This window comes from Triturus cristatus, chromosome 2_2 (assembly GCF_964204655.1).
Source record: "Triturus cristatus chromosome 2_2, aTriCri1.1, whole genome shotgun sequence".
NCBI lineage: Eukaryota > Metazoa > Chordata > Amphibia > Caudata > Salamandridae > Triturus > Triturus cristatus.
The window spans coordinates 1,111,380,188-1,111,395,132 of NC_140582.1; positions in this window are offsets into that span (position 1 = coordinate 1,111,380,188).

A 14,945-nucleotide genomic window follows, 5' to 3' on the forward strand; every position below is an offset into this window, starting at 1 on the left:
ATTTTTCGAATCGGGCATAAAAATCACTAGTGTCTTCATCTTGCTTTTGTTTACAGGCTGAGATTGCACCCCAGTCTTCCTTTTTCGTAGTTAATAAACGTGGCAGTACCTGTACTAGTAAACCTGGTAGTATTTTGGTCTTGTCCCCAAGCCCTAAACCTGGACCTCGAGCTGTTTCTTCGTTTTCTAATGCTGTCCAATCTATCTTTTGGTCTCCCACCTCCCAATCCTTTTCTTTCAGTTTTTCATAAATGCCCGCAGGCATTAATACCTTTAATATTTTCATAATGTCGGGATAGGTATACTCTCCCATGAGCAACATGTCTTTAATTTCACGGTGGAAACCCGCTGGGTCTTTGTCATGACTGGGTACCACTTTCTTCATTTCTAATAGTTCCATTTTAGATATGGGTGTGTATACAAACACACGTTTAAACTGATTGTCATCACCTTTTATCGGGTGAACTTCGCGTAAGGGATTCTGTCTATCCATATAATACGTCGTTCTTTCCTTGATGGGCAGTGAGACATGTTCGGGGCATACAAAAAGAATATACTGCTTTCTGGATTCTAATATTTCTCTAATTAACTCAGTACCTGAACCTCTCCATTTATTCGTGAGTAATTCAGTCAATATATCAGGTAAGGGACCAGGATCGGAGTGTTGGCTTTTATATAATGTAAGGAGTTGTTGAATCATGTAGATACCAGCTAAACGCTGTTCATCTGGGTTGAGGTTCAAAAACGTGTGTGCTAGTGTATCATCACTATATTTTCCGGGACTGTCAACCCAGTGAACGGCTGACCTGGCTAATTCTTGTTCGTCCATAGAATCGAGTATATGATAACCCCTTCGTTCTCGGAGTAATTTGTCAGCGGCTTGGAACGAATGTTCGGGGGACCTTATATTTATTATAGGTGTTTGGAAATTTCTGTTATTATCTGGACGTATCGGACGTATCGGATCAGTAAAGCATCTAGTATTATTGCAAGATCTTCCTCTACCTACATAGGCCATTGTTTCTAACTGTCCTGTGGGCAGTTCTAATTCTTCCTCCTCTTCGGTTTGTTCAGGCTGGTCTACTGCTAATCTTTCTTCGTGTATTCGTTCTACTTCTTTGCGGATTTTTCGGCACATAGCTATTATACTTAATCGTTTATCATGTCTCCCTTCTGATATATTCCGACTCCATGTGGTAAGAATTTGCATTTCTTCCGGATTTACCCCTGGTCGGTCTTGATTTCTGACCACACAATTTATGAGGAAACGTAACAGTTCTCCCTGTATCTCCACTTTCTGGTACTCCATGGCTCTATTAATACTTTCAGAATCTCGCCCTGACTGGACAAAATGATATATATTTTCTAAATGTGCAGTCATTCCTGGTAGCCTCCCTAAATATATTGCAGCTCGTCGGATACGTAATGAGGCCAGCAGCATTTCATCCTTTTTGCCGGGCACAGGGTCATATCTACAATCTATTAGAAGTTCCTTAAGCGTGTCTGGAGTTACTAGTTTGGGCGTACGTTGGTGAGCTAATTCTTGAAAGGAAAGTTTATTTACTCTGGGTGGCGTGGAAAAAATGTTTGTTGTACCTCCTGCAGCACCGCCTGGGGTGCTGGGTGTAAAAGGATTCGTTGAACGTGATATAGCAACCATAGGTGTGGGTACAGCTGTAGAAACAGATGTGCTTGCCGGAACTTGTGTCGGAATTTGTTGTTGCGGAGGTACAGACGGAGGGTCTTGGCGTTGAACCCCCTCGGCAGGCGGTCTATGTGGTGCAGTATTAGTATACTCGGGAGCTGCGTCGTCTAAATAAGAGGAAAGGAAAACATCTTCTGCGGTTCTGGGATGCCCTTTGGGATGTGCTTTTATTGGAAACAATGGGGGTGGCAAGTCTTTGGGTATCTCCAGAGTAGCCTTAGGTAACCCTTCGGCCAGAAGAGGATACATACCATTCATAAGGGCATTTCTTTGTCTGTCTACTTGTTCTGCTTTTGCTCGGGTACCTTCTTCAATTAATAGATTCTCTCGGACTTTATCTGAATTCTCCTTACTCTTCTCTTCCTGTCTACGTGCTTTTTCTGTACGTCTATACGATTCTTTACGCCATAATTCAATGGCATCTTTCTGTGATTGTCTAGCTTTCTTTTTCCATAATTCTTCCTCTACTTTCATGATGCAATCTGCATCCCAGGTCCCAGCTGCGGGCCACCTCTGACTTTCTGGGAATTCCTTGGTGTAGTCTACCCATAAATCAAGAAATAATATGGCGTCTAGGCCATGTTTATGATACATGAAGTACCCTGGAGTGTCCCTAGGAGGAATGGGAACAGCTTCTTCGAGTACCCCTTTTCTAGTTTTGATCTGTCTTAATTTCGAAAAGAGCGGCATATTAAAAACTGATCTGATACCTAATTCTGAACACGTTTAATACAACAAAACACAATAATGAACAGTCATTCACACCACAATATGCAGAACGTATTTAAAACATTTAACATTTAATGAACAACAATGATGGCCATTTAGGGAACTAGTCACTAAGTATGATACTCGACACTAACTAGGTAATTCTGAATTATATACTAGACATACTAGATATACTGCTAAACAGTACAGATACACTGCTGAAACAGTGCAGACCGGATTTGTGTACCCAAACCCGTCTTGACCGGCACAACCTATGTGCACGTCAGAACGCCTCCCCGACAATGGTACTCACCGGGTAGCTCGGAACGGAAGGCCTCGGAACTGAACTGAACTGGACTCGGACCAGACTGGACTTGACTCGAAACTGCGGAACTTCGGAACCTGTTGGGCCTCTGTATACCTCGGATCTTGCTCTCTCAGCTAGGCTCTGGTCGGGATACTTCGCACTTCTCACAGCCTCGTCTGGGTGTTAATCGCAGCCTCAGTTACCCCCGCTCGGCAGGAGGGAGATACAGGAAATCCTGTGGGTACGCGTTGTTGTCCGTCCAGCTGTGGCAGGAGACCGGGCCTGCAACGCACCTCCGGCGCGTGAGATGAGAAAGTGTCCCTGTTCGGGCGCCATTCATGTGGTAAATAATTTAATTACCGGTACTTAATTTGATGCGGAAAATCTATAGCAATAGCTCAGTAAAATAAGAGGCAGAATCCGTGGTATTAGAGGTTCGGAACGGGCTTTATTCCTATACAAAGGAACATAATTCGAATTATGGGCCTTCTATTCCATCACCACGAGAGTTCAGGAAGGAAGGAGCAATACATTATTGACAGGTAATCATTTTTATAGAAAAGGCATTACAGTGAAACAGATGCAGGAGGCGTAACAGTTGATATCAGAGATAAAAGCATACATACGTAACTAAAGTGGGTGTAACTAGGCGTAACTAAAGAACGTCATTAGATATGATGTCATAAATGGGTGGTTCCATGAAAGAATTTCGTAATGTCAGCAAAAATACTTGGCAGAGATGCGCGCGCAGCAGCATGACGTGTGATTGACGTGTAACTAGAGGGTGAAAGGGACTTGACATTTAGCTCTACATGTGGAGACAAAAGTCTGGGGTTATGTCAACCTAATCCCAAATCATATCTAATATCCTATGTTTAAAGAACTGTGTTATCCAAAAAGAGAGGTCTCTTAGGATAGAATCTTATTCTATACTGACTATACTGACTGTTAGTGCGTGTACAAGCGTCTAAGTGTCTACACTAGATGCGAGGGGGTAGGAATATTCCATGGTAACAGGGCTATGAATTACTTGCATGAGGGCAGCAAGGCCTGGCCCTTTGCACGGTAGCTGGAGGAATGTTTACCCAAACTGCTAGACAGGAATGCATCGGATGAGGAGCGGAGCAGAGCAGATAATCTTGAGGGTGAAATACAGTTTTTGGCAGGCAGATAGGCCGAGTCAGGCACCGTTAGCCGCGCAGGGAGTAAGACAAAGTTCATGGTCACAGATGCAGGCTCAGACTGGAGCTTTCAGAGGCAGAAGGCAGAAAAAGGCTTAATGGCAGAATCAGGGCCTACTCGCCTGGACTGTAAAATGGGATAAATGAACCATATAAAGCCGGTGGCCTTTCATACTTAGGAATAGAATATCCGGCCCATTCATGGCGGATCTGAAAGAGGACATGCTGACGGTGGACGCACATGTGTTTGCGTCTTCATAACTGGAACTGGAGGGAACATACATGTACTTGTGATTTATACATGAAACCGTTGGGGTCCAAGATAGGGGACATGACCGACCATAAAAATCCATATTTCCACATTCCCTCCTTGTCCCCTACTTGCCCTTAGGAGATATCAATCTTCATCAATCCATCGATCTGTTCATATAACATCATTTGTTCTTCTTTCTTCTTCCGGGATCTTGAACGAAAACTTGGATGTGGGATACACGAGGTGGCACATAGACCACAAATCGCTGGCCCACATTGTAGACATAAGCAGCAACTGAATAGTATGAGAAAGCCAATACCTAGGAAGGAGAGCATTCTCCATCCCCAGGCTGACAACACGCCCCAGAACCAACTGGACCAAGTCCAGGTGCCTGGACTCTGGTGTATCTGGCTTACAATCTTATGAAGGCGGGTTATGGCTTTATACACTGACGGTGAATTTTCTGGTATAAAAATGCAACAACTTGATCCGATGACCCTACAAGCTCCGCCCCTATCGGCCAGGATGACGTCAAGGACAAGACGATTTTGAAGCACAACAATCCGCATAGCAGACTGCTCTTCTGTTAAATTGCCTAAGGCGGAAATAGTTTCGTTCACTACTGCTTCAAGGGTTCTGGTTAATCTACGTATCAACTTACTATTAGTGACTGTACCTATATAGGGAAAGAAACCTTTATTGAAATCTGTGTATTTTTCCCATGCTGTTTCAGTGTAATCGACTATTGGGAGATCTCTCTGCTGTCTATTGTGTACTAAATGAGTATTTCTATGATAATCAGGAGGAGCTAGGAAAACAGGTGGTAGAAGGAATGCTATGTAACAGGTACCATCCCAATCTAAAGGTAGGCGTATATATGCGGTCAGTCCACATATAAAGTAGGAATGACGAGAAGCTCTAAATGTAGACTTGCCTTGATCACTGAATTGTATCACAGTGGTGCATTTACTATGGCCCATGTGTATGGAGCCATTCTTTCTTATGCATAGTTCCCCTTTAACTGGGAATACGGACATGGCGGACAAGATTGGTGTAGCTTCAGATTCAACGTTCAGGATCATGAGGTTAAGTGTAAAATTACCTAATCCATATACCTCATTTTCTAGATCAGTTCCTGTTCTTTTGGGAAGTCCCTCCTTGTTAGGGTAGCAGACTTTAAGCAAAACTAAGTTCAGGTTTCCCCATACCCAGTTGTCTTGATAAACTGCTGAGTTTGTATCTAAGGAATTAATTAAACTAAACCATGCTCCACAGGAGCCATTGTGTGTGAATGGATATGGAAAGAGAGGCAGAATTCCCTTATAGTTCTGATAGGGAGGGAGTCGGCCACATATCCAACAATTTGTAGCATTGCTAGTCTGATGGGAATGATGTAACATACTAATAAAAGTGTTGTTGCGCAGCGCAAATCTATATGACAACTCATGCGGGGGTAATTCACTAAAAGAATGTTCAGCAGTAACATTGTAAACATGTTTAAAAATAGGATAATACGTGTGCAACAATATACTTGCAGCGATTATTAAAAGACATAAGAAAAACAAAATTAATAACGTCACTGTGCAATGACTACGCAGTGATTTACAGTACGCATGTTTTTTCAATTGCATTTGATTATTTCTTTCTCTATTCTGGTCCAGAGGATACATGTCAGAGACAAATTCAACCGATTCACCTTGAAGAAAACTTAAACAATCAAATTGTCTGACTTATTGGACCTCAATTTTAGTCTATATAGTTCTGAGTTCGTTTGCTCAACCAAAGGGAGCTTTGAATCTGTCTTTGAGGAAATACAGGGTTTAGTCTCTATATCGGATGGTAGTCCATGAAATTTCTTGCTATGACTTGAATGTATCCAACCTTTGCGACCTTCGATCTTCACGGCTGTCCTCGTGGTGAGCAGTACGAGTTGAGGCGATTTCCACCTCGGATCCAGCTGAGTCTTCCGGTCAAAATTCCGCACCAACACCAAGTCCCCGGGAACTACGTCGTGGGGTTCCACCTCGGTGTTGTCGGGAAGGGCTGCAGCTACCTGTGAACGACAAGATTGTAGTGCAGACATCAAGGAAGCCAGGTAATCTGTCAGCATATTACAGTCAACGTCAGTGATTTTACGAGGTATAGGCGTCCCCCACATATTTGGTGGTCTACCGAAGATCACCTCATAAGGGGATAGCCCTGTTCGAGAATGTGCTACCATTCTCATGTAAAAGAGTGCAACTGGTAAGGCTACTACCCAGTCGACACCTTTCTCTCTACATATTTTGGACAATCTAATTTTCAGAGTTTGATTATGTCGTTCCACGAGACCTGCTGCCTCGGGGTGTCGGACACAGTGAAATCTCCATTGATAACCTAACAAAAGTGAAACGTGTTTCATTAGTTCGGATGAGAACGGCTGGCCGTTATCTGAGTAGACAGCACGTGGTAAACCGTACCGTGGGAAGAATTCTCGAACCAACTGTTTGGCAGTAGTCGGGGCAGTGTAATCTGAAACCGGGTATGCCTCTGTCCAACGGGAAAGAGCACAAACAACTACAAGAACATATTTGAATCCTCGACATCGTTCCATCTGGATATAATCCATCTGGAGGACTTCAAAAGGGTGATCAGGAGGCTGAAATCCACCCTGTTCTACAGGAATGCTTTTACCTGGGTTAAACTGACAACAGATCATACAGGTACGAACTTTTTGTTTAGCTGCTGCTCGTAAATGTTTGTTGAACCAAATGTGTTGAATGCTGTCTAGCATAGCTTTTTCTCCTAGGTGGGCTGGACTATGTATTGTATTAATGATAACTTGGACCATTGAGTCGGGAAGAAACCATATAGATTTTTCCTTCGTCATCCATCCCTGATCGGTTTGGATCCCTCCTAATTCAGTCCATTTCTTTATTTCTTCTGGTGTAGCATGTGTCTGTATGTCAATTACGTCAAGAGCGGGATCCTTAACCATCATGCAGTGTGTTGGTGTAGGAACTATTGTCTTTGTCATGTCAGATGTGTGAGTTTGAGCAGTCTGTTTAGCTGTTCTGTCAGCTAGATCATTGCCTTGGGAAATGATATCAGTAACTTTCGTATGAGCTTTACATTTCATAATTGATATTGCAGTGGGTAGATGTATTGCATCTAATAAGGCATGAATGAGGGGTCCGTGCTGAATGTGGGCACCGTGAGAAGTTAAATAACCTCTCTCTCGCCACAGCACGCCGAAGTCATGTACAACTCCGAATGCATAACGTGAATCAGTGTATATGTTGACTTTCTTATTTGTGGCTTGAATACAGGCTTGTGTCAGAGCGATGAGCTCTGCTGCTTGAGCTGACAAGGTGTCGATACAATTTGTTTCAATAATTTCAGTGTCTGTTGTGACTGCATACGCGGCCACTAGCTCTCCTGTACTTGTTCTCATACATGAACCATCTACATACAACGTCAGGTCTGGGTTTGACAATGGGACGTCTGTCAAGTCTTGTCTGGGTTTCGTCGTGATAGTAATAACTTCAATACAATCATGTGCTAGTGGGTCTGTTCCGTTTACTGGCAAAAGTGTGGCAGGATTCAATGTACTACAACGTCTGATTTCTATGTGTGGCTGAAACAATGTCAGTTCGTAACCGGTGAGTCTCGCTATAGTCAAGTGTTGTGTTTGCGTGCGGTTCAAGAGAACCTCTACTGCGTGTGGTACTTGTACTGTCAATTGATGTCCTAACACTATGGCATCGCTTTGTCTGATTGCTAAAGCTGTCGCTGCCACTGATTTCAGGCACGTAGGCAGAGCCTGAGCTACGGGATCTAATGTACTAGAAAAATAAGCACATGGTTTGTGTGATCCTGCTTGTTCCTGTGTGAGTACTGACAAGGCAGTACCTTCGCGTTCTGTAACAAAGAGTGTAAACTGTTTACTGTAACATGGTGTTGCTAGGACAGGTGCTTGACATAAAGCTTTCTTTAAACTTTCAAAGGCGTGTGTATGTTCTTGAGTCCAAGGGAGGACAGTCGATGTGGCTGCCTCCTGTGTTGTCAACTGAATGAGTGGTTTTGCTAGAAATGCATACTGAGGGATCCACTGCCTACAATATGAAGTGAGGCCTATAAAAGCCCGCACCTCCTTTTGTGTCTTGGGTACTGACATGTTATCAATTAACTGTATGCGGTCGGGTGTAAGCTGCCTTCCCTCCTTGGACAGCGAGTGCCCAAGATAAACAACTCGCTGGACACAGAATTGCAGCTTAGTAGGGGACACCTTGTGCCCCTTTTCGGCCAAAAATTGTAAAACCGTCAGTGAAGCTTTTTCACATTCAGGTTCGCTTCTAGCGGTGATCAGCAGATCATCGACATATTGAAGCAGGGCAGTGTTGACTGGCATGTGGATACTGTCAAGTTCTCGTTTCAGTGCTTGGCTATAGATGCTGGGGCTTTCTGTGAATCCTTGAGGTGCGCGTGTGAATTTAAAGCTTCGTCCATTTAAACTAAATCCGAACAAGTATTGGCTTTCCGGATCTATTGGGACGCTGAAAAAGGCATTCTTGAGATCAATTACAGTAAAGAATGTTGCTTCGGAATCAATGGCTGTCAGTAATGAAGAAATGTCTGGAACTACGGGGTATTGTGGTACAATACATTTATTTAATTCGCGCAGATCAATAACCAATCGATATACTGGCGGGGCTTTTGGATCAGTTCGTTTAAGAATCGGAATTATCGGGGAATTACATACATTGGAGCCGGTTTCCACAACCACTCCTTGGGTAATAAGCTCGTCAATGATTTGCAGTAAAGCCACTACAGCATCTGGTGGTAACTTGTATTGTCGCATTCGTGGTAGTACCACTCCTGTCTTTAGTGTGACTCGATATGGTGTAATGTTCATGCAACCAACATCTGTAGGGCCTTGTGCCCATAAATGTGTGGGTAAAGTCTGCAGTCGGTGATCCATATCTCGGGACACGTAGTGCCCTTTGAAATCACGTAAAAACAATCTTACTCCTTCCGGAGAACAACATATTATAGCTCCTAGAGCTTTCAATGTTTTTATACCTAACAGGTTTTCTGGACATGATTTAGTAAGCAATAAATCTGTAGTTCGTGTCAAGGGACCAATCGTAAGTGGAAGAGGCTGTGACACTTCGTTAATGATAGGTTTTCCTGAAAAACCAAGGGAAATATTCTGTGAGCCTGAGAGGGGTGCCCCTGGAACTTCACTACGTTTTATGGTTGTTCGGCTTGCCCCTGTATCAAGTAAAAATTTTCTATCTTGGCCTAATAGTTCACTGTGTACATAAGGTCCTTCTTGATCTATAGGGACCTCGATAAGGGGTAAGCCAACTTCCCTCTCTAGGCTGTTTCATGAGTATCGTTGATAATCAGGATAGTCATACTGTGCAGTCTGGTACATCTGTCGTGTCGTTGTTGGTGTAGCAGCAGTAGGCTGCGGTGGTGGAGCTGGCATAGACTGTTGCGGAGCTGGCATGGCCTGTGCATGCTGCGGAGCTCCTGGTTGGTTCTGATCCTGTCTAAGTGGTCGTGGTCTTTCTTTTGTATTACCTATGGCGATATTATGTTTTAAAACTGGACAATCGTGTACATAATGACCTGGCTGTTTACAATAGTTGCATGTCCCCTTTACAGAACCTGCTGAAACACTGGACTGTGTCATACCCTTTTTATGACCGTCGGCTGGAACTGTCTGGGAAACTAGCATTTTCATTTTCGTGTCTTTCATGCGTCTTTGTTCATGTTCTTGTTCCTCTCTAATTCTATTGTGATGGTACTGTAGCATTTGTAACATTTGTGACGGAGTGTTACCTTGCCAGGTACTCTCGAATTTCAATACTCTATTCTTAACTTGGGGCAGGGCATTTTCAACTAATTTTGTCACAAACAGATGTGGATACGATTCGCTACTTGCTTTTATTCCACTATTTATACCAAAACATTTTTCGAATCGGGCATAAAAATCACTAGTGTCTTCATCTTGCTTTTGTTTACAGGCTGAGATTGCACCCCAGTCTTCCTTTTTCGTAGTTAATAAACGTGGCAGTACCTGTACTAGTAAACCTGGTAGTATTTTGGTCTTGTCCCCAAGCCCTAAACCTGGACCTCGAGCTGTTTCTTCGTTTTCTAATGCTGTCCAATCTATCTTTTGGTCTCCCACCTCCCAATCCTTTTCTTTCAGTTTTTCATAAATGCCCGCAGGCATTAATACCTTTAATATTTTCATAATGTCGGGATAGGTATACTCTCCCATGAGCAACATGTCTTTAATTTCACGGTGGAAACCCGCTGGGTCTTTGTCATGACTGGGTACCACTTTCTTCATTTCTAATAGTTCCATTTTAGATATGGGTGTGTATACAAACACACGTTTAAACTGATTGTCATCACCTTTTATCGGGTGAACTTCGCGTAAGGGATTCTGTCTATCCATATAATACGTCGTTCTTTCCTTGATGGGCAGTGAGACATGTTCGGGGCATACAAAAAGAATATACTGCTTTCTGGATTCTAGTATTTCTCTAATTAACTCAGTACCTGAACCTCTCCATTTATTCGTGAGTAATTCAGTCAATATATCAGGTAAGGGACCAGGATCGGAGTGTTGGCTTTTATATAATGTAAGGAGTTGTTGAATCATGTAGATACCAGCTAAACGCTGTTCATCTGGGTTGAGGTTCAAAAACGTGTGTGCTAGTGTATCATCACTATATTTTCCGGGACTGTCAACCCAGTGAACGGCTGACCTGGCTAATTCTTGTTCGTCCATAGAATCGAGTATATGATAACCCCTTCGTTCTCGGAGTAATTTGTCAGCGGCTTGGAACGAATGTTCGGGGGACCTTATATTTATTATAGGTGTTTGGAAATTTCTGTTATTATCTGGACGTATCGGACGTATCGGATCAGTAAAGCATCTAGTATTATTGCAAGATCTTCCTCTACCTACATAGGCCATTGTTTCTAACTGTCCTGTGGGCAGTTCTAATTCTTCCTCCTCTTCGGTTTGTTCAGGCTGGTCTACTGCTAATCTTTCTTCGTGTATTCGTTCTACTTCTTTGCGGATTTTTCGGCACATAGCTATTATACTTAATCGTTTATCATGTCTCCCTTCTGATATATTCCGACTCCATGTGGTAAGAATTTGCATTTCTTCCGGATTTACCCCTGGTCGGTCTTGATTTCTGACCACACAATTTATGAGGAAACGTAACAGTTCTCCCTGTATCTCCACTTTCTGGTACTCCATGGCTCTATTAATACTTTCAGAATCTCGCCCTGACTGGACAAAATGATATATATTTTCTAAATGTGCAGTCATTCCTGGTAGCCTCCCTAAATATATTGCAGCTCGTCGGATACGTAATGAGGCCAGCAGCATTTCATCCTTTTTGCCGGGCACAGGGTCATATCTACAATCTATTAGAAGTTCCTTAAGCGTGTCTGGAGTTACTAGTTTGGGCGTACGTTGGTGAGCTAATTCTTGAAAGGAAAGTTTATTTACTCTGGGTGGCGTGGAAAAAATGTTTGTTGTACCTCCTGCAGCACCGCCTGGGGTGCTGGGTGTAAAAGGATTCGTTGAACGTGATATAGCAACCATAGGTGTGGGTACAGCTGTAGAAACAGATGTGCTTGCCGGAACTTGTGTCGGAATTTGTTGTTGCGGAGGTACAGACGGAGGGTCTTGGCGTTGAACCCCCTCGGCAGGCGGTCTATGTGGTGCAGTATTAGCATACTCGGGAGCTGCGTCGTCTAAATAAGAGGAAAGGAAAACATCTTCTGCGGTTCTGGGATGCCCTTTGGGATGTGCTTTTATTGGAAACAATGGGGGTGGCAAGTCTTTGGGTATCTCCAGAGTAGCCTTAGGTAACCCTTCGGCCAGAAGAGGATACATACCATTCATAAGGGCATTTCTTTGTCTGTCTACTTGTTCTGCTTTTGCTCGGGTACCTTCTTCAATTAATAGATTCTCTCGGACTTTATCTGAATTCTCCTTACTCTTCTCTTCCTGTCTACGTGCTTTTTCTGTACGTCTATACGATTCTTTACGCCATAATTCAATGGCATCTTTCTGTGATTGTCTAGCTTTCTTTTTCCATAATTCTTCCTCTACTTTCATGATGCAATCTGCATCCCAGGTCCCAGCTGCGGGCCACCTCTGACTTTCTGGGAATTCCTTGGTGTAGTCTACCCATAAATCAAGAAATAATATGGCGTCTAGGCCATGTTTATGATACATGAAGTACCCTGGAGTGTCCCTAGGAGGAATGGGAACAGCTTCTTCGAGTACCCCTTTTCTAGTTTTGATCTGTCTTAATTTCGAAAAGAGCGGCATATTAAAAACTGATCTGATACCAAATTCTGAACACGTTTAATACAACAAAACACAATAATGAACAGTCATTCACACCACAATATGCAGAACGTATTTAAAACATTTAACATTTAATGAACAACAATGATGGCCATTTAGGGAACTAGTCACTAAGTATGATACTCGACACTAACTAGGTAATTCTGAATTATATACTAGACATACTAGATATACTGCTAAACAGTACAGATACACTGCTGAAACAGTGCAGACCGGATTTGTGTACCCAAACCCGTCTTGACCGGCACAACCTATGTGCACGTCAGAACGCCTCCCCGACAATGGTACTCACCGGGTAGCTCGGAACGGAAGGCCTCGGAACTGAACTGAACTGGACTCGGACCAGACTGGACTTGACTCGAAACTGCGGAACTTCGGAACCTGTTGGGCCTCTGTATACCTCGGATCTTGCTCTCTCAGCTAGGCTCTGGTCGGGATACTTCGCACTTCTCACCGCCTCGTCTGGGTGTTAATCGCAGCCTCAGTTACCCCCGCTCGGCAGGAGGGAGATACAGGAAATCCTGTGGGTACGCGTTGTTGTCCGTCCAGCTGTGGCAGGAGACCGGGCCTGCAACGCACCTCCGGCGCGTGAGATGAGAAAGTGTCCCTGTTCGGGCGCCATTCATGTGGTAAATAATTTAATTACCGGTACTTAATTTGATGCGGAAAATCTATAGCAATAGCTCAGTAAAATAAGAGGCAGAATCCGTGGTATTAGAGGTTCGGAACGGGCTTTATTCCTATACAAAGGAACATAATTCGAATTATGGGCCTTCTATTCCATCACCACGAGAGTTCAGGAAGGAAGGAGCAATAAATTATTGACAGGTAATCATTTTTATAGAAAAGGCATTACAGTGAAACAGATGCAGGAGGCGTAACAGTTGATATCAGAGATAAAAGCATACATACGTAACTAAAGTGGGTGTAACTAGGCGTAACTAAAGAACGTCATTAGATATGATGTCATAAATGGGTGGTTCCATGAAAGAATTTCGTAATGTCAGCAAAAATACTTGGCAGAGATGCGCGCGCAGCAGCATGACGTGTGATTGACGTGTAACTAGAGGGTGAAAGGGACTTGACATTTAGCTCTACATGTGGAGATAAAAGTCTGGGGTTATGTCAACCTAATCCCAAATCATATCTAATATCCTATGTTTAAAGAACTGTGTTATCCAAAAAGAGAGGTCTCTTAGGATAGAATCTTATTCTATACTGACTATACTGACTGTTAGTGCGTGTACAAGCGTCTAAGTGTCTACACTAGATGCGAGGGGGTAGGAATATTCCATGGTAACAGGGCTATGAATTACTTGCATGAGGGCAGCGAGGCCTGGCCCTTTGCACGGTAGCTGGAGGAATGTTTACCCAAACTGCTAGACAGGAATGCATCGGATGAGGAGCGGAGCAGAGCAGATAATCTTGAGGGTGAAATACAGTTTTTGGCAGGCAGATAGGCCGAGTCAGGCACCGTTAGCCGCGCAGGGAGTAAGACAAAGTTCATGGTCACAGATGCAGGCTCAGACTGGAGCTTTCAGAGGCAGAAGGCAGAAAAAGGCTTAATGGCAGAATCAGGGCCTACTCGCCTGGACTGTAAAATGGGATAAATGAACCATATAAAGCCGGTGGCCTTTCATACTTAGGAATAGAATATCCGGCCCATTCATGGCGGATCTGAAAGACGACATGCTGACGGTGGACGCACATGTGTTTGCGTCTTCATAACTGGAACTGGAGGGAACATACATGTACTTGTGATTTATACATGAAACCGTTGGGGTCCAAGATAGGGGACATGACCGACCATAAAAATCCATATTTCCACAAGGCCCTGGATATGGATGCAGCCGAGTATGCATTACTCCGTACGAGCCTGAAATATTATGCAGGAGGGAACAAGTCGGGTAGACTGCTAGCACACAGGCTTGTCACACAGACGCAGATGCGCCGGGTACAGGCCTTGACGGACCAGGCCATGAACACCCTGACGAAAGACACTGAGATTGCAGCAGAGTTCGGTCAGTTCTATGCATTTACATAACTTGCAGTTTGTTCAAAACTCTGCCGCCAGACTCCTGCTTGGCCTGTCAAAAAGGTGCAGTGTGCGTGCGCATTTGCGCTCCCTGCACTGGCTCCCTGTGGAGGCTCGAATTCACACAGACAGCTGAGATCCTCCTCTCAACTCTTGTTGCAGACCCCCAGATTCAAGCGCCATAGGCTGGGCGGTTGCTCGCTTGTCAGGAAAGCTAGTGCAGCCTGGAATGCTCCTCCTTTGGTGCTTCGGAGCATTCAGGATCTTGTGATGTTCAAGAAAAAACGTAAAACATTCCTGTTTTAGACGTTTCCTTGGTACTGTCTGCACGCGCCGGAACACTCTGTCGAGTAGCTGAGCGCGA